This window comes from Passer montanus, unplaced genomic scaffold, assembly GCF_014805655.1.
Source record: "Passer montanus isolate IOZ18808 unplaced genomic scaffold, ASM1480565v1 scaffold97, whole genome shotgun sequence".
Taxonomy (NCBI): Eukaryota; Metazoa; Chordata; class Aves; order Passeriformes; family Passeridae; genus Passer; species Passer montanus.
In genome coordinates, this window is record NW_024375145.1 from 764,583 (window position 1) to 789,481 (window position 24,899).

The 24,899-nt window shown below is 37.1% G+C and overlaps 1 protein-coding gene across 1 annotated transcript in view; it reads left to right on the forward strand.

The window, feature by feature from the left end:
* The window catches only part of EDIL3 (EGF like repeats and discoidin domains 3), a 242,251-nt gene that overhangs the window by 66,089 nt on the left and 151,263 nt on the right, over positions 1 to 24,899 (forward strand). The window lies entirely within an intron of this gene.

Sequence of the window (24,899 nt, forward strand, 5' to 3'; positions counted from 1 at the left end):
AAATTAAATTGCTGAAATGTCTCCGGTGGCCCATGAGCCTGTGGTAGTGACCCCGTCCCTGGTGTTTTATGTGGTGATGGTGGTGCCTTGTTGGGGCTAGCTTAATACAGAGGCCAGACTAAATAAAAATAAAAAGCATTTCTATTTATTGAAGGGCCTTCAGGAATGATTTGGGCAGGCAAAGCCCCCCACAAGCTACACCTAAAAATGGACCACAGGTTTTCACACTTTTATAAGTTTGGTCCATTTGCATATTGGGGGTTAATGTTCCAATTCCATCTTCAGGTAATGAAGTCATTTAACCCCAATTTCTCAATGAGGTCCTTATGTTGATCATTATTGGGGTTTTTACCCTTATATCTGTGCCATAGGCATCTCTAATAATAATTAAGGGTTCAAAGTTATGTAATTAAGTTGAAACGGCATCTGCAGAATAGCAAAATCCAGTGGTCCTCAAAAAAGTCCATAGTGGTGACTTCAATGTCACCAGCATTTCTCAAAGATCAGTTCTAGATAATTCTATTATAGTTCTACGTATCCTTTAACTAGAGCCCTTCAAATGTTCATTTCTGATAGTTCTATGCCAATGTCCAGAGTAAATACTAATTTATAATGCAAATGAAGAGATAGGAACAGCATAGGAGAAAACCAGAATAACACATAGTGGTCACTTGTTTGAATTTCAAAATAATTATACATTTGGAGGCTCTAATTAATCATTAGATGAGTGCAAAGAGAACAAGTCAAATGTACTGAAATTTTGTGATGTGCACTTGACTCAAAGTAAACCTAAATTTGAGTGGTAGATCCAAAACTTCCAGCAGGTCAGGCCTCCATGTTAAGAAAATTTAAGGAGAAAATCAGAATCTGAAGGAAAAAATAGAGGTAGATATCTCACTGAAGTTAACTGAGTTCTTGTATTATCCCAAAGAAGGCACAAAAATACATTTACAGAGCAAAATGATGGAACTGTCACAGCTGGGCTCAACGCCACAACTGTCCTAAATCTGTGTGCTTCTCATTTGTTAATAATGATTATTTAATTTAATAGATATGTTTTTAAAAACTACACAGAGGGAACCAGGTTTCACTGTTCTGTGGATTAAATATGTCTGTGCCATGGGGTAAAGAGAGCAGAACTTAGTCCAGAAATAAAGCACTGTTTTGTTTATGAGCTTTTTTTGTTAATTTCCATTCCTGAAAATGCTGCTACTGCTCTTTTTAGAGTGAATTCCAAGTGCCCACAATGCAATTTTAAGGGAATTTGGATTTAAATGGATTCATTTTAAGTTAAACTTTCTGCAAAGAAATGGAGCTAGTGGGAGAATGATCAACTTCAGACACCAACTGCAATTTCTTCTGACTCTAAAATGTCATTGTAGCTAAAATTTGAGTTGCACAAGGAGATGCTTTTTACCTTGGTGGGGCCACACAAGAAGCCAGGAGATAACTGCCTCAAATGATATTTTCAATCCATTTCCCTATAATTTTTATCAGTGCTTGAATTTATCCTATGGATATATGTCATGCTACCCTAAAAAAGTCTAGACATGGCTTCACTTCAGGAAAATTTTGGATTTATTGTGTACTTGGCTGGCAGGAAATTGCATTGCACAAGACTGGGAGGATGCCAGACATGACTGAATCTGGAGAAAAAAATCATATTATGATAATTATCACTCTAATTAGCAGATGAGCATTAACAGGGCTTTAAAAAATACACATGTACTTAACTAAAATCTTCAAGCACTTCAACAAAAACTCACTTTGGTAAACAGACTGAAGCATAAGTAAATAACTTGACAATGTGTGGCAATCACAGCAATTACAGAAGGAGGATGTTACATTTCTAGTTTGCAATCCTTGGGGAATATCTGCTGGACAACACTGGTTAAATAAAGAAACTATTGATATTCCTATAGTAACTGAAATCCAGAATGTTAATTTAGTTTGTGGTTTTCTTGTTTGCTACATGTATGGATTCAGTCTAGCCTTGTTAAAAACTTTAAAATTAGGTTTTAGAATAATTTATTTCTTAGTAAAAGATCATTTTGCATTATGTAACCCTGTACACAGCCATATAAGCCACTGGGAAAAAATGGTATTTCAAGAAAATAATTTGATTTATTTTCCTATGAAAATTATGGTGATTAGTGTAAGCTGTTAGTCAATCATCTCCATTAATTCAAATACTGAAGTGCTTAAAGTAAAATAATGTTGTAAGATGTGTCTAGAGGAGCCCAGGAGTGCAAGACCTTGAGTGATCACTTTTACTAAGAGTGTTTATTAAATGTATGATTTAAGAGGGAATGATAGCAAAGGTTGCTTCTCTTTGGCTTTTTAATGAGTTTTTGCCCAAAAGCTAATCTCTTAATCCCTCGTATCTCAAAAAAGCCTTCTTGACAATTTTCTGTGCAGTTGAAAACACTAAGTTAAAAATTAGTGTTCAGGATGTCAGGAGGTACCGTGTGTGAAAAAAAGAGGAGGGTGAAGGAAAAAAAACCAACAAAAACCAAACCAAAACCAAAACCAAAACAAAAAAAACCCAAAACCCAACAAAAATAATAATAATTAAAGAAAAAAACCACAAAAAAGAGAACCAAACAAAACATAAAAAAACCAAACCAAACCAAAAACAAAAACAAAAAAAACTCACCAAAAAACCCCAACGAACCAGGAAAAAAAAAAAAAAAAAACCCCAAAAAAAAAACCAAAATCCCCAAAAATACAAAAAAAAACCACACAGAGAAGAGCCTGTGCCACTCTGTCTCCCTCAAAAGGGCTGCACAGAAGATTTTAAAAGCAGCTTGGAGCTGTCTGCATCCCCCTCATTAGAGACTTTGTGCGATGACAGGATGCACTGCTGAACTCTGGGCACCTGCTGGGAAGTCATAAATTTTTCAAGGGACATACCTTAAACAGGAGGATTTTCACAGTGAAAGACAACAGGGATTTTACTTAATCATGCATTAATGTGGGTAAATAAAAGGCAGTCCCATTCAGACAGCAAGTCATGAACTATGCAGAGGAAAAAAAAAAAAATAGATGCATACAAGGACCCAGGAAGATCAAACATTTAGGTAGAACTCTTCCCAAAATAGAGCAACAAATACTCCAGATAGTTTGTGAGCTGCATGGATTCTTAAGAATGCAAGTTCCTTTATTACCATAATATAAATGAAATTTAAAATAACCTGATATTCATAATAATATCAATTTCAAGCTAATGATTTTAACTAATTATGCATTTTTATAAATTTACTCAGGGAAAAATATTACTTTTCTGCCATATTTCATTTTTTTTCCTAACCCTGTAACTTTGAGTGTGTCTAAACCAAAATTTATAAACAATTCTTGTGAGAGTAATTTGAATATCTTGAATTACTATTCTCATTCTGACCCTACTCTTCTGTTAATAGCAATCATATTAATTTCCTTTGTGTACCTTCATACCAAACTTAGTTGTGCTAAAAGATTTGAGATGAGGTGACATATCTGTAATATCACCCTATTTGAGCAGCCAGGTTTTTCAGTGCTATAGCAGATTTTAAATATCTGATAAACTGGCAGAGGATAAGATAGAGAGAGGCAGGAAAATGTGTGTTTCAGTTGTTTTCAGTGCAGCACATCCTCCAGCGAGGTGAAAAAGCATTTGGCTAAACAGATAAAAGGTGGTTATATCAAACATTCCAAATAGCAGGATGTTTTACAAAGATAATAAGAACATTATGGTCCAAGTTAACTCTTCAGCAGACTCCTGCCTACATATATGGAAACATTACTTTCAACCTAAATTGAAACAAAATAATTTTCAATTAATTAATATTGGCATTGAAATGCATCACAGGGTAGTTGGCAGGCTTTACATCTTTTAAATAACTCACAAGTAATTCTTAGCAATCATGCAAATTATCAAAATACAATAAACAACAACTGTTACAGACAATTAATAGGAGTAATTAATGAATTCTCTTCAGGAAAACCCTTAATGTTCTGCCTGTCAACTTGTGTGACTAATTAGCCATGGACAGCACACAAGGGGATCTATGAAATTACATTGGGGGGAGTTTTCTTTGAAATAAAAATTGCTCCTGCTTTGTTTAGTGTGTGCATAAGGGGAGAAACACAACCTTAATGACAAGAAAAAGAGTTTATTAACTTTATTATGCCATAAGGCAATGAGAGTGTGTTCCATGGGTTGACCATGTTCACATTTGCAATCTGAGCATTTGAAAACTACTCGGTTTTGATCTTCCAAGCCTGAAATTCAATAACTGTCTGAGAGGATAAACTGGTGAACATGTTTAGTTTATTTAAGTGAAAAAAAAAAAACAAAAAACAGATGTCAAATGGGCTGCCAGCATCCTTTTGGAAAGTGTCTGTACCTTTTATGTCAGCTCTCACTGAGAGGATCTCATTATTGAAAAACATGTTGAAAAATGCCTGTGTGCATTTTGGAAGGGTGGAAAGGCAAGTTAATGATCTTGTGGTTAACGATCAAGGGAAGCTGGGTTTCAGTGCAGCATGGAGGCTGAGTGAAGGGAGAGGAGTTGAAAGGTGAGCCAGAGATGCCACTTTCCCATGGCATCTTTGTTCCTCTGAGTGATTAAGAAGTGATCCCGGGGTTCCTTGCTTGGCATGTTGCAGTTTTCCATATCAGTTCAGTCTTCCCAGTATCCAAAGTAAACTATTTCTTTGACAGCTGCTGTCTCTCAGCCAGAAGCACAGGAATCAAAGGAGTTCTTCCCTTTTCATGCTGTTAAATAAAAATTCAGTAAGATGGATTAGGCCCAGAGTGCTCTGATCTGGTTTGCTTTGTGGCTTTATTTGCACAACCTAAGTCTCCACTTTTGCTTTCCTGACCTCTGCACTGACAGGACAAGGGCTTCTGGAAAAAATTAGCACAGATAAAAGTCCTGTCACTCAATTCCTGTCAGTCTTGCAGATGCTTTTTAATGCCATGATTAGAAATGACTGAATGATTTCAAAGATGCTTTTATAGTCTTACAATGTGTGTTTTCTCCATTTTTAAGGAGGGCTGTTTGCACCACATGTTGAACATATGTACTCATGGATTTTGCAAGGTAGAAACAGTGAAAGGAATCCACTCTTACAAAAGAATTCCGATTGCCCACTGTCATGTACCTCCAGTAGGCAACTGATATGAAAGTATTCACCTCAGAAGTAAATAAGGTAGCCTGGAATAATGCAGATTACAGCACTGGCCCTCACAAAATCAGAATAGCTGAAGATGTGAGGCACTGGAGGAGGTGTGTAGCTAAACCCCATCCCTCAATGAATGATCCAGGGGCACAGGTTTCTCAGGGCAATTTCCAGTTGAGTTTTGAATATTTCCAGGGATGGAGACTTTACAGTTTCTCATGGCAATCTGTGCCAGTGTTTGATCACCTTCATAAGCCAAAAAAAAAAAAAAAAGCAAGGAAACAAACAGACAAACCCCAAAAGCCCAAATATATTTTAGTGTAATTTTGTGAAATTCTGTTTTTTTCTCATTGTGCTGTCACTAGGTACCACTGAGAAGTCCCTGGCTTTGGTGTCTTTATTTGTATTTTCTTCCCCAAGATTGACTATTTGATTTCAGGGAAATAATCACATCCCTTGGCCTGCTGGCACTCCTCTCCCCAGTGCAACACAATCCTTTGCAGATTGCCTAGGATATTGGGAAATAGAGTGTGTACTCCAGATTTCAGCACCTATTGTCACTGCTTTGGGTGTAGTGCCACTCAAATTGGCTATATTTATTCCTACATTAGCCAAATTTATGTAAAGTGACTTGCTCACCACATTTCTTTTTGTCAAGAGGAAGACTTTATTATAAAACTGTGAATTCTTTTTAAGTGAACTGTCATGCTTTTCTCTTGATACTGATTCATTATTTGAAAAAAAAAAATATTGCAAAGGCAATAATTCTCTTTTTGCTGATATTCTCACTCCCAAAAACCATTCCAATAGCTCTGTTGGTAACAGAAGATTAACATCAGAGGTGAGGTGGGCCTGTGTTTATTTGAATTCAGCAAGAATAATCAGGCTCCATGGTTAAAGTGTAGTTTCTTCTGGGAGAAGAGTGAGAAAGTGTGGGAGGGGAGGGATTAAAAACAAATTCTTCCATGCAGGTCTTCAGTACATTGAGGGCATTTCTCAGTGCTCTATTCTGCCTTAAACCTTAGGGCTTCCCATTTCTCTTACACAGCAGTGCTTTATGGGGAATTACCTGCAAAACACATTTTTTAAACAGAAATTATCACATAATCAAGATGTTCTCATAGGTTATGGAGCCCTGTTAAAAGCAATCAATACCTATTAATAAAAATCATTTGACAAATTAGGTCCTAATGTTTAGTTTTTGGGTAGCCTGAAAAGTGCATAATGCAGAAAAATCTAAATTGAATGGTCTGAATGCATGCAAGCAGAATAGCTTGATAAATGGCATTTATTGCAGGGCAGAAAATGTTGAAAGTCATAATTTACAATATTTCTGCCCAAAAAAATTGCCTTTGCTGTTGATTGCCAATAAATCCATTGTGAAAATAAGGTTTGGAGTCACAATTGGTGAAGAGGGTGCGAAAATGGGAGTTCACAGAGCTGTAGAATCCCAGGTCAGAAGGGACCTTAAGGATCATGTGGGCCAAGCTTTCTTGGCAAAATTACATCCAGGCAAGGTGGGCCAGAGCCCTGTCCAGCTGAATATTACAAATATCTAGTGCTGGGGAATCCATCCCTTCCCTGGGGAGACGATTCCAATGGTTGATTGTTCTGGTGAGAATGTTTCCTCTTGTGTCCAGTCAGAACCTCCCCAGAGTCCTTTGGACCCTCACCCCTTGTCCTCTCCATGCACAGAGGGAGTCTCCAGGTCCTCTATGGCCACCCTTCACCTTCCCCCACAAGTCAGACTTCCCAGCCCTTGGATCCCCTTCCCTGCTCCCTCTCCAGCCTGCCCACACACAACACGCCTGTGTGGCACAACACGCCTGGACACAGTGCTCCAGGTGGGACCCAACAACAGCTGAGCAAAGTGGGGTGATGGCTTCCTCACCTCTAATTTGCCCTTTTTGGTGCCTCTTTGTGTGAAAGATCCTGCAGTTAATTCCTTCCTCATCTTTGTGTCCCTTTTCTCCACAATCCTTGTGCCTCTCGTCCCAGAACTGCAGAGGGAAGGATCACCCACACTGACCTGCTGGCAGTGCTCTTCCTAAACAACCCAGAATGCTGCTGGCAGTTGTAAAAAACAGTGCTTAATATTCTGATGGGTTTCATCAGAATATTTATTTCATAAAGCATTTTGAAGTACGTGACAGACCTTAAAAATGTACATGGTACCACTGGTCAATGTGACCATGCACAATGTTTGTAGGTAGAGAAAACTTCAACACCTGAATGAGCAATGCCCTGCTGAATGAATCCCATGCTGGAATTCATATAACATTTTCCTATGTTTATGTCTGCAATTTTTTTTTTTTTGGAGGTGCAAATTGGCAAGAGGGTAAGCAGGTCACACACTGGAGGGTGAGAAGTTGTCCACTCTGAAGGAGCTTTTATTCATTTTATTCATCTAATTAAAAGGGCAAATAGAAAACATCTAGCCCCTTGTTGGGAGGCCTACTGCTCAGGATGAGACCTTGCAAAGAAATAAAAAGTTTGTGGGCATGGGTTTATTTGCCAAAACACATCCCCAGCCCCTGCTTTCAGCTGGAGGGATGAAGGACTCAGCAGTTCATCATATTTTGATTAAAAGCTGCAACAACTGATGCCAAGCCTTGCATGCAAAAATACTCAGAAAAGCATGGATACAGGTCATGGAGAGCTGTGACAAACTGTGAGGGGTGGGCTTTCCATCCAGGTGTTATTTAACTGGAAATTCCAAGTGCACAGAGCCTGCTAAAGGCAGGGTGCTGCAGAAACAAGAGTTGGCACCTGCCTGGGCTGTGTGTACTGGAAAAGAGGCATCTCTGGTGAGCCAGGTACATTTCCATGAGGTTTTGCCCTGTTTTATTGGGTGAAGAAGAGAAAGAAAAAAGAACAGAGGAGAAAAAAAAAAAAAAAAGAAGAAAAAAAAGAGAACAAAGAAAAAAAAAGAAGAGTGTTTTCCCCAGAAATGTGTTGTGTCTATGGCCTTATATATTTTTTAAACCAGCTTCAAAAGAAGTAGGTAGAATAAACCAGTTATGTTTTGTCAGACCTGCCAGTGAAATAGGCTGCACATAAAAATCTGGAGAGCTCATGCTGACAGACAGGGGAAAATTGCTCTTTGGATAGGTGCTCTTAGCTTTGTCTGGAAAGAGAAGTGTTCAAATAATTCAACTTTGGTGGGCAGCAGCTGCATCAGGTTAAAACAGCAGAGCACATGACACATCAAGATCTAATGAAATAAATGTTCTGGTACACAATATTCTGCGCATTTTTACATCCATGAGTACTTCTGGAGTGCTCCAGGTGCCTGTGAGAAATGCTGAGACAGCTGCTGGACTGCTTCTTGTGATGTTCCTTGTCAGGTTGACTTTGTTCTTTGGTGTCTCCATCCTGGTGCTTAAAATGGGTCTCTCACCACTTTAAAAATATTATTATTACTATTATTAATATTATTATTATTGTTATTAAAACATGGAAACAATATTTATATTATTGTATATAATTAATTCTTATTGCCTTTAAGGCAGTTTCTATTACCAGATAATTTTTTTATGTATGCCATTATCTCTGGATAATATACTAGACGTCTTCAGGTTCCTGTCCAGTTCCAGAGAAATTAATTATTGCAGGACTTTTTGTACTTCTGAAATACACTAATCATTAGGAACTAATAATTCTTACAGATTAGGGATCACTAAGTATCATCATGATCAGGATTAATTACTCTGTGGTGTTGCTAGCAATGGGGTAGTAGTTTTATTTTCCTGTTCCTTTAGCTTCTTGGTTAATGCAAAGTAAACAGTTTTGGAGGTTTTTAAGAGACCAGAAAACATAATTTCTGATAAAATTTTGACTTAAGAAATGTTCTTGAAGCACTGCCTCTGTTTGTTTTCCCATTTTATATAATATAGCTTTCTCCTGGATTTTTGTGTAGAAGGATGTGACTCAACAGTATGGAAGCAACTTGCTAAAAAATAAAAATGCCAGAAGGAAGCTGATTCTTTAGCTGAAAAAGCAAATTGGTCTTTAATGAGATGTTAATTCTGGCATCCTAGGAGATTCAGATTAGAAGATTTTATGCTTCTTAGGAAAAAATGATCAGATGGAAAACCTGGTGGTGTTGAACTTAATGCAAGCTCTAAATGGAATTTGGTTCCAGAGTAAAAGAAACACAAATTAAAAGCTGAATATTGGATCCAGAAACAGATGGACATTATTGTTGTTTTTTCCTTTCCCTCTTTAAGTTTTTTACCAGATTTTTTTTTCAAAACTATTTATATAAAGGGCTCATTAAGCAGAGCAAAATACATCATGTTTTGGCATCACTTTTTCTTACTTTTCTCTCTCCATGTATGTTTACTTCTTTTTAAGTAATGAATTAAGGAAATACATCTCAGCTACTAAAAAATAGATGAAATAGCTCAGGAACACTTTTGCTTTTCTCCCATAATAAAAAAAAAAAATGCTTTGGTTCAGAAGCAGAAGAATAAGAGTCCCCAAATATTTCTCCTAAAAAATTTAATGCTTATAACTGGGAAAAGTTGCTATTTATTAGCTCAGAAATTTCTTTTCACTGGGCAACTCTCTGTGATCTGATTGTTTTCTAAGCTTATTCCTTTTTTTGATTTAAAATATCAGTTAAGTCACTTACTTAAGGGTCTTTGGTGTTCATCATCCAGATACAAAATTCACTTAAGCACTTAAAATACTGTAGAATTATATTTCTGCTCTTCTAAAACCTCTTTAGAAGAATGTAGAAGAATTATGCTAATATGGATCAGATGAGGCCTTTTAACTTTTTTCAGCAAGGGATTAATTTACTCCAAAATTACATTTACTGAAGGGGAATAGCTAAATGCTTTTGTTCTTGATTGGTTTGTTGTTGTTTCTTTTTTCTTTATTTTTTCCCCCAAATATAAGTGTAATTACAGGAACTCCATAAGAAGTCTATGGCTGATTTTTTTTTTGTCTGTTAAGCTACAGAATTAATTCATATTTTGTTGCAAGGAATCAAGAAAACAGGGGAATTATATACAAGATAATATAATAAAATACAATTTAAAAAAGCTATGAAAATTATCAGTCAAAATAACAGGAAGAAAAATGCCAGTGGGGTGTTCACCTTTCCTACCCCATTTTGGGGCTTTAATTTTTGTCTGGATTTATTGCTGTTTAGCCAGATGTGCCTGTGCTGTACCTGTTCTTCTCAGGTGTTAATAGCAAGGTTGAAATACCCACACTTTTCCTCCTTCATTTACCCAGTAAATTATCTGGGATGGTTCTTTTGGGGTGAGAAGACACTACATGCCACGTGCTCATCTTTTGGTGCATTAATGAGGATAATGAGGACTTGAGTGAAATCCTGACTGTTTGAAGCATATGAATAATTCAAATTAGAGACACTGATTTTGAGGGTGGTTTTTTTTCAGGTTGTATCACAGGTGTACAGCTTTCTCCTACTTGATGATGCTATAAAATGATGATTAATAATAATTAATTTATATTTATGTTATATTAATGACCAGAATTATTAAGGCATGAGGTTTCATGCTGAATTATGGTTGCAGAGCTTGTATTTCATGTGCATTACTTGAGCTGATCACCTGCTTGAGAAACTGACATTGCACCATGAGTTAGGAGAGTCAATATATTATTTCCTGTGTTAGAAGAAATTAATCAATGAGATTGAAATTAATGTTTCAGCTGCTCCCCCATGGCTATATCTGTAATATTAGAATGCTAATTTGAGGTACAAACTCTCAAGTTATCAATACCATCTTCACTTTCAAACATGCACTGGAATGGCAACACTCTAAATCAGGGAATTATGAATTCTGGAAAATTCAAAAGGGTGACTTGGACATGGCCTTGATTTTTTGTCCCTGAAATTAGGAAAAGAGTTAGGTAGAATTCAAGAGCTTTACGATTTGACAAAAATCACACTTCAGCTTCCTCAGTATTTATGATTCTCTTCAGTTTATGTATCACTTCATGCATAATTGTTGCAAACATGTGTAATTCCACTCTTCTGATCTATGCTTTTGACAGATATCTAATTCCAACCTGCATGAATGCATGCAAGGTTTTAATTTTATTTTTTTTCAAATGGGTGGGTATGAGACATGCATATACAATCTGCTTTGTTTGCCTGCCCATATCCATAGTACTCTGAACCTATTCCCAAACCTACTCTCTGTCAGTTTGAAGCCATTCCCTGTGTCCTGTCCCCCCAGCCCTTGTCAATTTTCTCTCTCCATTTTTCTTCTTGGTTTCTTCAGGCCCTGCAAGGCCACAATGAGGTCACCCCAAATCCTCTTGTCCAGGCTGAACAATCCAAATTCTCCCACCTTTAATGATGCCCTACATTTGCCTCCTAACAGACTAACAGAAGTGGTCAAAATATCCTGGAATATTTTGTTTTGCCATCTTCTGCATAGACAGCAGGATACAAAAGCTCAGACTTCAAATCCTCATGGAGATGCTTCACATGTTGCATTTCCATTCATAGACAATTCTTCCTGGCTCTTTCCCTTTGTATCCACACAAATATAGGTTATTGCAGAAAGGTGTGTCCTATGGGTAATGCAATTTTTTGCTCCTTGTCTCCAGCAAAAAAGATCACAGAAAGAAGTTCCAGGGCTTGCAGATATTTATCCTGTGCAGGATCCCACACTCTGGAAGACAGGGTTGGGAGTGATGTGCATGTGAATTCAGAGTTTCAAAGGGGAAGTCCATGATATCTGTAAATTCCAGTCTTTCTCTAAATCCCAGCCAGTATTTTTTGTAGCTCCTCGTGGCTTTGAGCAGCAATAATTATTTGGCTTCTGCTGACTCTGTTTGCTTAACTGGTCCTTCTAAATGCAGGTGTAGGGAAAACTAAAGAGAAAAGAACCACTGCTGCTGTGGCAACTTACTTGGAAGGAAAAGGAAGGAAAGGTTCCTTTTCCTTCTAAACATACATAGGAGTTTTCATGGAGTCTGAAGTGTTTCACAATGCAAACAGAAACAGGGCAGAAATAAAATTTCTTATTTGTTGATGATGCCTTTATCTCATTTCCAACATGGACTGGAAGCAACTTCTGCTTCAAATGCACATTTAAAGTTAAGTAAATTGGTTATGAATGAACATTTAATATCCATTATAAAACCAAACCAACAACAAAAAGGCAAGAAGAAAAAATAGTATGTTAGTCCCCAGACTGACAGATGTGTTGTTGCAAAAGACATCAATGGGGAGGTGAAAGGAATGAATGCACCTGAAGAAAAGGTAGCATGTTATTAGAAATGAGCTGAAGAACTGAGGTATTTTATGTCCATTTCTTCTCCAACACGATACTAACATATTATTATGTTATCCATATTGTCATTAAAAAACATTTCTTGTTTCCTAATTTATTCAGCAGTTGCAGTGACTAGAGCTTTAGAAAGGGTGAAAAGCTCAGTTCCAACAACTCGCATTTAATAAAGATGAAAATTATATTATCAGTGAGAACCTACAGTGAGTCTTATGGGACTCAGCAGAATATATTTGTCTACGTACTAATGGTGATTAAAAGACATCATGAAACACTGCCACGCCACTTTCAGATTTTCCAAACCATGTTTTTGAGTTTAGTTCTGCACATCAAAACCATGTTCTTATGGCAGGTGTTTTTCTCCTACATTAACCAGCTTTCTACTGTTGGGGCAATGCAAACTAAAAACATTGCTACTGTGGCAAGGAGGAGTTTTCATCATTATTAAAGAGTCTTAACTACTTAGATACACCTGAGAAAAGGCTCTGAGAAGTTTTTGCAGCCCTGTGTTAGCACAAGATCTTCATTTGCACAGGCAGTGAGGACATCAAGGCTTGCAACAGAACTCTTGTTGTGGATAAAGACATAAAACCCTGAGAACCCAGTAAGAAAAAAATATTTTTAAGAACTAAATCTCAGTGTATTGTGTTACCATTTTCTAGAAATATAAAGCACCCAGTTCATATTAAGTATCCAGTTCTGTCAAACTCAATTTGAATTGACATTAAATCAAACAAAAAATCACTTTTTGAAGCTGTCTTGGTTTTCTCCATGTGTTAACTAAGATGAGGGCTGTAAGGGTGTGAAATAACATGAAGACAGATGTATGCCAACATATTCAAGTACAAATGTAATCTTGCTGCAATTGAGAGAGAGAAGCATGTCTTGATTAAAAATTCCTATTACTTTCTTCTCCTTCTGAGGCAGGTCAACTTTTTAATCATCAGTTATATTATTCATTATGAACAGTCTAATGAGGCCAGAATTTGGTCCTTAAAGATTAATTTTTGCAGATAGGAAAACTGCGTTGTCAGTGTCATTTGATTTATTCAAAAATGTGACTGAATGGGCTGTAATTTATAAGGGGAACGACGACAGTCATAAAAAAGAAAATATTTAATTTCAGCTTCTGCTTTTCCTGGCATGAAATAAGAAACATCTGCAGTAGTCATTAGCTTGTAGCTGAACAATACATTAGCCTAAGTCAGCAACAAAAGTGAGCAGTGGATTGACTTTGTCCTCAGTGGTGGCGACTTTGGGATCAGTTTTACTCATATTAAACCAACAGATCCTGACCAGCGTAGCATGAACAAAATAAATAAATATATCAATCTGAATGCAAGGTGGTGGATGCTTCTGCAACACTCGTGCCATCCTCCCAGGTGGGAGGAAACCTGAGCAGTTTAAAAGAATCAGTAACTCAAAGTGAAATAGATTAAATGTGTTTCGAGCATTGCAGCTGAATAAATGAATGCCCAAAGACCATGAAACAAAAAGTTTACTAAAATAAGGAAAGTAAATATTAAAGTAGCAGGCTGTGAATCTTGATACTGATTAGAACTGGGATGTGTCAAGCATTTCTTTCATGCATCTTACAGTGAAATACAGAAAGAATTAAATTATACAGGTTTTGTCTGGTCTGGCTGAAATCAAATGGGTGGCAATACTTTAGGAGAAATACTTGACCCTTGTTTAAGAAAAATTTATATTAAAAATACCATAACCTGGCTAATGAGCATTGAGTTAAGTGGCTTCTTTTATATAATTTCATTTGCCACTGAAGTTAATTTCATACTCTGTAAGAGGGAGTGTTGCATCTACACTTCTCATGAGCTGTGTTCATTCAAAAATGGTCCATAGTAGCTGCTCTGTTCTGCTTTGACTTGGCAGCCCTAAAATCTAGATTTTCTGTGCTGAAGTAACTTGGCTTGGTGTGACAGTTCTGCTTGGAGCCCGAGAACTCTACAGGTTGAGTAGGAGAGGAGACAGGACTTGTGGGTGACACTATAAATCTAGTTTATTTGCATTTTTGCAGCCTTCACAGCCATATTTGGACAGGAGACAGACAATTTAGCAACATAAACATAACAAAATACTTTTTTTTTCACATTGTTAGCCAGTATGTGGTACCAAAATCGCAGTGGCAACACCCTGTCTGGTGAGAACTGGGGCAGCAAAGAGGATGTGATTAATAACAAACCAGAGTGCAGTACAGTGAAACATAGCAGTGATGGCCTGCCTGGTGACAGCAAAGTGATGAAGGGAGACTGATTAAAAGGACTCAAAGCAGCCTAGCAAAGCAGCTGAGCAGCATCACAAGACAGGGAGAGGGAAGTGACTGCAGAGTTCAAGGGAAACGTCAGGGAAATTGAGTTTTTTTGGCAGTTTAACGGGATCTGTAGGATTATATCAGCTGCAGGACCACACATTTCCACTGTTTGGGAGCAGAGGAAATATCCTCTCAGACCAGGGAAGGGTTACCAAACCCTTTGGCAGAGGAGCTGAGGACACAGGTGCCATGCATTCACAGGGACTAGAACAAACAAAAAATGTAAAAAATACTCTGCTTGCCCTTCAACATTTTTAACAGGCATTCAGGGCCCATTATTCACCACTTAGATACAGTTAGATTTGTGTCTGTCTGTGAGGATTCATCAACATTAGGAGCAGAACAAGCCACCACAAGGACATGCAGGATGACCTCTGTGAATCTCAGCATGCCCTCACACCCAAATATTGCTGCCTGCTGTCCAGAGAGCCACCCCCAAGCTTTGCCTTCCCCAGGAATCTCACAAACAGGCTAAATCCAGGAAGAGGAGGGGATTTAGAGAAGGGATTTGGATAAGGTGAGAGAAGCCCATCTGATCTAGCTGGCAGTCTCTGCTCTAGAAGTAGCTGGAAAATGGCATTGTTTAGATAATGAATATTTCAGGGATTTTTTTTCTTCCCTGTTCCTTTATCTGAGTGCCATCATGGTACAATCTGCAGCGGAAACTTCATCTAGAAGTATCACCTCTTGTTTTGAGGTGAGCATCAGCAATTAAACAAATAACAAACAAAAACAGCTTTTCAGCACTGGATTTATTTTCTATATATAAATAGTGCTCAGGTGCCTCTCTATTTATGTTTTCAACAACCAAGTAACAGAACACCCTAACCCTTACCACTGATTATTTCTACTGTTTCTTGTTCTGGTAACATTTCTGTTAATTTTCTTTTTCTTTGATATTTTCAAACCTTTATTGAAATGTAGACACAAGAACCAGAAACCTTAGCCCAAATCTGTTTAAAAATCCTTATAGGAGGTACCAAACTAATCTTATATGTCAATATTCAGAAATCTCATTGACTGCAATATTTATTCTTATTATTGAGAAAGAGTGGGTGAGATGATGGAAAAAGGATGGTATATAAAACAGCAGCAGGATTTGTATCAAAAATTGTGTGGCCAGAAAGACCAGGGAAGTGAGGAGGTTTGGTTACATCACAGATTGGTCTCTATGATCTTGGAAGTCTTTTCCAGCCTAAATGATTTTGTGATGCTGGCAATTATTTGATCAGTGGGCAAATATGAAATATTTACAATATAAAAACTATATTTACAACACAAACTGCTGACAAAAAAGGCATTAAGCAGGAAAAGGTATTGATCTGACCTGCAGACACTCAGCAGAACCACTATCATGTAGGCAAGTGGATATTGCAGATATTATTCAAACCCAAATATTATCAGTGGCTGTAATTAAATGTAAAACTGGATGAGAAATTGTAATTTTTCAGTATTGATGAGCGTTCTCAACACAGTTTAGAAGGTGTTCTTAAACATGGGCTTGCTGTGGGTCCAGATGAATCCTTGAGGTATCATAACACCAGGTACAATTGGCACTGTGGTGATGGTGTTCTTACTAGAAAAAAAAAAAAGAAAAACAACTCGTGAAAACAAAGTATAAGATCGTGGCAACTTCTAAGTATAACTTTATAGCAGAAGTAAGAAATTCTAACTGATTTTCAAGATTTTGATCACAAGGATATTTTTTGGTCAATAATTCAGATTTTAATTAAGGAAGAAGCAGCATCCCCCATGCCACTATGCAGTGGAGAGCAAGAAAATTGATCAGAAATATCCTTCAAAGGCTTCAAGGTGTCTAAGAAAGGCCCGAGGACTTTTGAATTTGAAGAAAAAGGAATATGGACAGAAAACACTTTTTTTCCTTAAGTTTACTGGTTCAGTTTTTATGGATAACATGGATACAACCATTAACATCTTTCCTCCTTAATGTTCTTTGAAAAAAAAGAGCATCTGCTATTTCTTAGTTTTTACCAAGTCATCCAATTTGCTGTCAGTGCTTAAGTTGCTTGGTAAATTAGATATAAGACTGAAGAAGAAAAGGAAAGTTCATAAAATTCAGCTGTCCTGTCCCTTAGGGAGAACAGAAACTTCTTCCTGGAAGTATTTAAAAAAAAAAAAAAAAGCAACAACCAAACCAAATAAACCCAAAAAAATCCCATTAAAAAAAAAAACAAAAACCAAACCAAAACAAAAAAAACCAAACAAAAACCCCAAAGAAACAAAAAAACCCAAACAAAAACCTAACAAAAACCCCACAAACAAACAAAATCCAACCAACCCACCAAAAAACAACACCCAAAACCCAACCCAACCAACCAAACACCTCAACCAACAACCAAAAAAACCTCAACAAAAACTCACCACCACCAAAAAACACAACAAAATCAAAATGAAAAACCCGAACAAAAGACCCCAAATCAAAACAAAAAACAACCAAACCAATAAAGGAAACAAACAGAAAACTAACCAGGGGAGGGAAAAACCCTTCTCTTGAGACCTGATTGATGACCTTTATGTAGAAATTCCAGCAACTACTGGCCTCCCCCAGAATTTTGGGGCTGCATGTGGAGTGGAGATTGAAAACATTTTGGGAAACAGCTGGAAACAACCTCACTAAGCCTTTCAGTCACTGAGGTTTGCATTAGTGATGGAAAAATGGCAGCAAAATTTACACTTTCTACTGGGAAAGATTGACCTAATTGCAGAGGAATTAATTATCCTGGAGTTGTAAGCTGGGATTTGGTCCTGGCTAGACTAAACTCTGGTGTTTTCAGTGGATATCTACATTATAAAGTAGTGTGAGGGGGCATTAGGATAATTCTCAAGCTGCAAGGTAGTACAGCAGAAGAAGCACAGCTAGTGAAAAGTAATATAAATGTGTATTTCATTGATTTATTCCAGGTCAGCAGGAGACAATAAATTCAGTCAGTCACTTTTATACTTATAAAATGCATCTCACCTAAAGAGCTTTGTGTGTTACAGAGAATCAGGAAGAAGACAGATAGGTGAAAAAAATCCAGCCAAATATTGGCTGTTTAGGTTTAGCAGACACTTTTCTCTGTCAGCTTACATATAGTAGGGCATGTAAGTTTGTATGTATGTTTTTTGTGTGTATTTTAAAATCTATAGTGTGTCATTGTGTCTTTTTAATGCAGAGTCATGGATAAAATTCACTAGGTTAAAACATGGAATATTTATGAAGTGCAGCAATTTGCTCAACGGATGAATATTTCATGACTGATATTTTTTATGTCTGATTTCTTCAATGTACCTTCAACTTAGTCACAACAATCTTTGATGTAGAAAGAGCTTGAAGAATGCTGTATACAGTAATTAACACAGACTTTAAAATAGGTGGTTTAAGGTAAATTTTAATATTGCAGTGGATTTCATTAAGAGGAATATTTTATGTTTGGTGAAATTATCATAAAATCCCTGGTGAAAAAAGGTTTTGGTGGGGGAAATGTTAGTGTTGGGGATTAATTTCTGTCTTTTGCATTTTGTCTTTAATTTAAACCCTTGTTAGATTTCAGCAACTCCACTGACTTAGTTAAGTCAGTATTTAATGTTAACATTAATAATGCTGTATAAAGTTGAGCAATTGACAATGCAGTGAAACTGCATCTGTTAGCATTTGGATCACCCAGTTCTGAACCTGAACTTTTCCTTGCATGAATATTAACTGGAAAGTGCCACGGGGGCCATGCAAATTATTCATGAGTGCGTGTTATTCAGCTGTCCTGTCCCTTAGGGAGAACAGAAACTTCTTCCTGGAAGTATTTAAAAAAAAAAAAAAAAGCAACAACCAAACCAAATAAACCCAAAAAAATCCCATTAAAAAAAAAACCACAAAAACAAACGACAAACAAAACCCCAAAAAAACAAACAAAAACCCCAAAGAAACAAAAAAACCCAAACAAAAACCTAACAAAAACCCCACAAACAAACAAAATCCAACCAACCCACCAAAAAACAACACCCAAAACCCAACCCAACCAACCAAACACCTCAACCAGCAACCAAAAAAACCTCAACAAAAACTCACTACCAAAAAACACAACAAAAACAAAATGAAAAACCCGAACAAAAGACCCCAAATCAAAACAAAAAACAACCAAACCAATAAAGGAAACAAACAGAAAACTAACCAGGGGAGGGAAAAACCCTTCTCTTGAGACCTGATTGATGACCTTTATGTAGAAATTCCAGCAACTACTGGCCTCCCCCAGAATTTTGGGGCTGCATGTGGAGTGGAGATTGAAAACATTTTGGGAAACAGCTGGAAACAACCTCACTAAGCCTTTCAGTCACTGAGGTTTGCATTAGTGATGGAAAAATGGCAGCAAAATTTACACTTTCTAGTGGGAAAGATTGACCTAATTGCAGAGGAATTAATTATCCTGGAGTTGTAAGCTGGGATTTGGTCCTGGCTAGACTAAACTCTGGTGTTTTCAGTGGATATCTACATTATAAAGTAGTGTGAGGGGGCATTAGGATAATTCTCAAGCTGCAAGGTAGTACAGCAGAAGAAGCACAGCTAGTGAAAAGTAATATAAATGTGTATTTCATTGATTTATTCCAGGTCAGCAGGAGACAATAAATTCAGTCAGTCACTTTTATACTTATAAAATGCATCTCACCTAAAGAGCTTTGTGTGTTACAGAGAATCAGGAAGAAGACAGATAGGTGAAAAAAATCCAGCCAAATATTGGCTGTTTAGGTTTAGCAGACACTTTTCTCTGTCAGCTTACATATAGTAGGGCATGTAAGTTTGTATGTATGTTTTTTGTGTGTATTTTAAAATCTATAGTGTGTCATTGTGTCTTTTTAATGCAGAGTCATGGATAAAATTCACTAGGTTAAAACATGGAATATTTATGAAGTGCAGCAATTTGCTCAACGGATGAATATTTCATGACTGATATTTTTTATGTCTGATTTCTTCAATGTACCTTCAACTTAGTCACAACAATCTTTGATGTAGAAAGAGCTTGAAGAATGCTGTATACAGTAATTAACACAGACTTTAAAATAGGTGGTTTAAGGTAAATTTTAATATTGCAGTGGATTTCATTAAGAGGAATATTTTATGTTTGGTGAAATTATCATAAAATCCCTGGTGAAAAAAGGTTTTGGTGGGGGAAATGTTAGTGTTGGGGATTAATTTCTGTCTTTTGCATTTTGTCTTTAATTTAAACCCTTGTTAGATTTCAGCAACTCCACTGACTTAGTTAAGTCAGTATTTAATGTTAACATTAATAATGCTGTATAAAGTTGAGCAATTGACAATGCAGTGAAACTGCATCTGTTAGCATTTGGATCACCCAGTTCTGAACCTGAACTTTTCCTTGCATGAATATTAACTGGAAAGTGCCACGGGGGCCATGCAAATTATTCATGAGTGCGTGTTAAATTCAGAAGGAATTTTTAACTTTGAAAACAAACACATATCTTTGACCTGAAAACTAACAGAAAAGAAGTCCAACATAAAAAAAAAGGAATATATATATGAAAATGTATTACTTTCATTTTAATTTTTTTAGACAGTGTTTATTGATGCTTAATTTTTAACTTTTTAAGAGTGCTCTAAAATGGTTGAGTTTTTCTTTTTTCTCTTGAAAAGATTGAAGTTGAGTTGATTTGATGCAAGTATGGAAATTTTTTTTGTTGACCCAAATAAAAAGTTTTCCACTTCTACTTAATATATGCTTTTTAAAATATATAGGTGTAAAAAAACCCAGAAAACCAACAACAAAAGATTATTTTTCAGGTTTTGTCCTGAACTGAGCAGTTGATGGAGGAGACAAGCTGGTAATTTATTTTTTGTTAGTGTATTTAACAGTAATGAAAATCAATCACAGGCTTTCTTTAGCATGTGGAGCATCTGCTGGTCATTTTTCCAGATCTCCAGGATGACACACTTAATGTATTTACCCTGAACACTTGAGACAAAGACTACAGAAGAAGAAAAGAAATAGATTCTTTAAATTTAGCATATTTCAATAACCATAAAATCTCAGGATGGTTTGGATTGGAAGGGACCTTAAGGCCCAATCAATTCCACCCCAGCCATGGCAGGGACACCTTCCCCTGTGCCAGGCTGCTCCAGCCCCAGTGTCCAGCCTGGCCTTGGGCACTGCCAGGGATCCAGGGGCAGCCCCAGCTGCTCTGGGCACCCTGTGCCAGCCCTGCCCACCCTCCCAGCCAGGAATTATTTCCCAATATCCCATCTAACCCTGCCCCATTTCTTTACGCCTTTTTTTTTTTTTTTTTTTGACGAGCACAAGACCTTACTTGAACCCAAGAGCAAGGACAAAAAGTATTGATTTTCATTGTTCTGACCTGAAACGGCCCAAGTTAAAAGCATTTCCAGCATTTCCAGGGCCAAGGAGAACAGATTATAATAGCACTCCTTGTTTTTTGATGCACGTGGTGAGACGGGAACGTGTCAAAGACTTCCAGACTCCATCCAACATCAGCTGGATTATTTCCTTCCAGCAGGGAGAGGTTTTGCCATCTGTTTGCAGAACAGAAGAGGGGAATATCCAAAACGAAGGGCAGAATTTTAGCACAGCACTCCAGAGCCTGGCAGCTCTTTTTTTCCTCCGAGTGGGAGGCGCTGGTTGGGAACGATTTTGAATTGCAGCCACAAGAAAGGGTGCTAAGCACCCCTTGGAAACCCAAAACCCTGCACTGGAAACGAATAAATGTGCTCTGAGAAATGTACGGGGAAGTGGGTGAGACACAGAAAAATCCATACGCTCAGGATGAAATAAAAACATCTTTAAAAAAAAAAAAAAAGAGGAGGGAAGAGCTCAAAATCAATAGGCCCGACTCCTACACTAATGAAAAGTGAAGGGCATGGAGGAGCACCAGAGTGCTCACTGATGGCTGCTGTGAAAATGTTTCTTTCAGGGGTGAATTCAGAGAGGCTGGAAAAGTGTTGGCTTCCAGTCAACTGTTTTATTCACCAAGATAAGAGAAAAATCAGTCCAAATGGTCTTCCCTTGTTCGTGAGAAAAGGCCTCAATTTCTAGTTATTTTCTGAGAAAGTTAAGAATTACATAGATGAAAAATTAAGAAGAAAAATGCAGCATTTCTGAAAAGAATAAAGGAACCTCACACCAGGTGTATTTCTTCTATTTCCTATCACAGTCCTTTTGCCTAGTTTTCACTTTGTAAAGCCATGCCCCTGTGAGAAAGAGAGAAGAAAATCACCTTCTTTTACACTTGAGCATGTTTCTCATTGGGCATTCCTGTTTGTTGAAGTACAGGTGTGAGTAAAGAAGTTTGTGTGATCAGTAAAACCAGTGTAGGAAACAGAAATTTGTTCAAATTGGCCAAGTTTTAAAGTAAACTTCCTTACCAGTCACATTTCAAGGCAGAACAATGTATTATTTTTCAAGAGCTCTGGCTTCAGCATGGCCTCTGCAGATACCCTTTGACAAATTGATAAATGGCTTATTATTACTGTTTTTAACCCCAGATCTGTGGTAATAAATTTTTGAGATCTAGATTAGGGCAGTGTTTTGTAGAAACTGGGTATTACTGACATTGTTTTGCCAGTCTACCTACACATATTTTTCAATGTACATTTTTCAAAGCTAAACAATAATGGAATCAGATAGGCATTTATTCTGGTTGTACTGAAGTTGAATATAAACCCAATATTGGCTGTAAAGTTTATAGAATCTTCTTTTCTTTCTGCCCAACCAGAAAAGATAGAAGAGAGTACTTGTATGTCTATTATTCCTAAAGCAGTAGGTTCCAGTCTCTAAACTCTACCTGAACAATGAAAGTAGTGTTTTAATTATTCAAGAATATCCTTTTTGCCTTTCTTGCACCATGACTTGATTCTTCTCCCACACCTGTGCTCATGCTGGGAAGCTTTATGGTGGAGCATTTTCTTTGAAATTAAATTATTTAAAATGGATTTCTGTGAAATGAAGTTCTTTCCCGAATTTACAGAAAAAAGATTAAAAACCACACATGGAACAAAAGTGACGTGTCTCCCTGCATGGGACCCCCTCCAACACCACATCTCTTATTTTATCTGCCATCTGCTCCTTTGAATTCTCCTCTTGGCACCTTATTCAATTTACAGTTCAGGTTTGCTGTGATGGAGGTCGTGTTGTGTTATTAAAGTAGCACGCCAGCCCCCAGTCAGGCTGGACAGGGTACTATACACTTATATTGTGAATAAATAAATAAATAAATATATTTATATATATATATATAAATATATATAAAGCTGTTAGTTTTTTTTAGGGCCTGTAATGAAGCCAGTTATTTCCACCAAGAACTGTATGCCCCTGGTCCTGTGCAGTTTTATTCATTTATGATGTATTTTCTGTGGCTATTGAGCCCTTTTTGTCTAATTTCAAACGAAAGACTTTTAATATTGGCAGCTCAGTGTTTTAAGAGGTGTTGCCCAGTCTTAATGCTTTTATGATAAAGTTGCTGGTTTATACACCTTCATTGCCCAGAAAGGATGGCAGCACAATCTTTGCTACTGGCACATTAGGTAATTTGCCAAAACTCACAAAGTATTCAGAAAAGCACTGAAAATTTCAGGATTCATATTTACCCTGAAATTTTAGGGTTTGAAAGTCTCTGGGATTTCCTGTGTACTTGTTTAACTTCCCAGTATGTGTTTCCACAGGGCAGAGTGGACAGTCTGGGTGCAATTGCCTGGCAGCAGGCCAGCTGGTTGAATTCATTTTTGGGGTTAAAAATAGCAAATACTGTGACAAAAAGCTCATTTATTAAGATTAGTGAATGATATTACAGGACTGAATAGAGTTGACGTTTATTTATCTTAACTGCTATTTTCTCATCTGTTTGGGGCATTTTTTACAGCTTTTTGAATCCTTTTTCATGCTGCTGGATGTTGTATATTGAACAATTTCAGGTGGTGTGGTACAGATAAAATACCACACAGAGAGACCTAATCCAGCCTCCTGTACCAGCCCAGAGCCAGCAAAGATTCAGTGAACATCTGAGTGGGCTTTTATTGCATTTTTTGTTTTCTCCCCCAGGTGGGAGAATAGCCATAAAATAAAAAAGTATTATCACCATGATGGCTTTGCAGTGTGGTTTGTGATGTTATTTTAAAATTCTGCATTCACATAAGAACAGGTAGTAAAATTTCCCTTAAAACACACAAAACAACCAAGTGAAACAGCTTCAGGCAAGTGACTGAAATATGAAAAGATGAAATTGTTTGGCTTGAAAGGCAAAGCTTTCTCTCTGTGACTGTGGGTATTTCCCAGGTAGGTTTTTTGCATCCACAATAACAGATGCTAGGAGGTACCTACTTCTATAACTGTATTTTACAGCCTTTTTTCAGCATTTTATTTTAAAATTATTCATTTGGTTGCTGGAGAGTGCTCTTTGACAGTTAAAAAAGCAAAGACTTTTGCACTTTGATTTGCAGCTTTATCCCCTTTTACCTTTTTGAGTTCACTTATTTTTTTGGACACCAAAGTGTCAGGGGCACCTTCTCATTACATTTTCTGCTCTTTTGGAAGGTTCACATATTCTCAAATCTGCATATGGCATCGTGAGTGTGTGTGTAAAATTCTGTGATATTTCAAGCCACGCCAGACTACTCCTGGTTTCAGAATCACAATTTTCAGTGCTGTTGTGCCTTTGGCAGAGCTGGAATACTTGGCAAGGAGTGGAGCTGACTAAGAACTCAAGAAGTGCTTTAAAACTTAATTTCTTTACACTGTTTTCTATAAGAAAGATCATCCTGACAAATACCAGGGAGCTCCTGCCTTGTTCTAGAGAGGTATAAATGTAAAGGCTCCTGAAAAAAACCCCATTATCTAATCTTGTCTTTTACAAAATGTAGTATTTCACCTACATAAAATTTTTATTTGGTATTTAAACATATTCTCATTCAGCACTGATGGCCCTGATGATTGGTAAAAAAGGAAGAACATTAGGAATGGATTAGATGCCTTTATTGGCATTTCTAGGGCTGTCTTTTTGAGACACTCGTACTCCAGATTTTAATAATACATGGCATTTTGCTCAGACCCACTTGTTTATTAGAATTTATTTTTCTTGAAATAAAACAATGAAGAAAGAGTAAGTTTTTT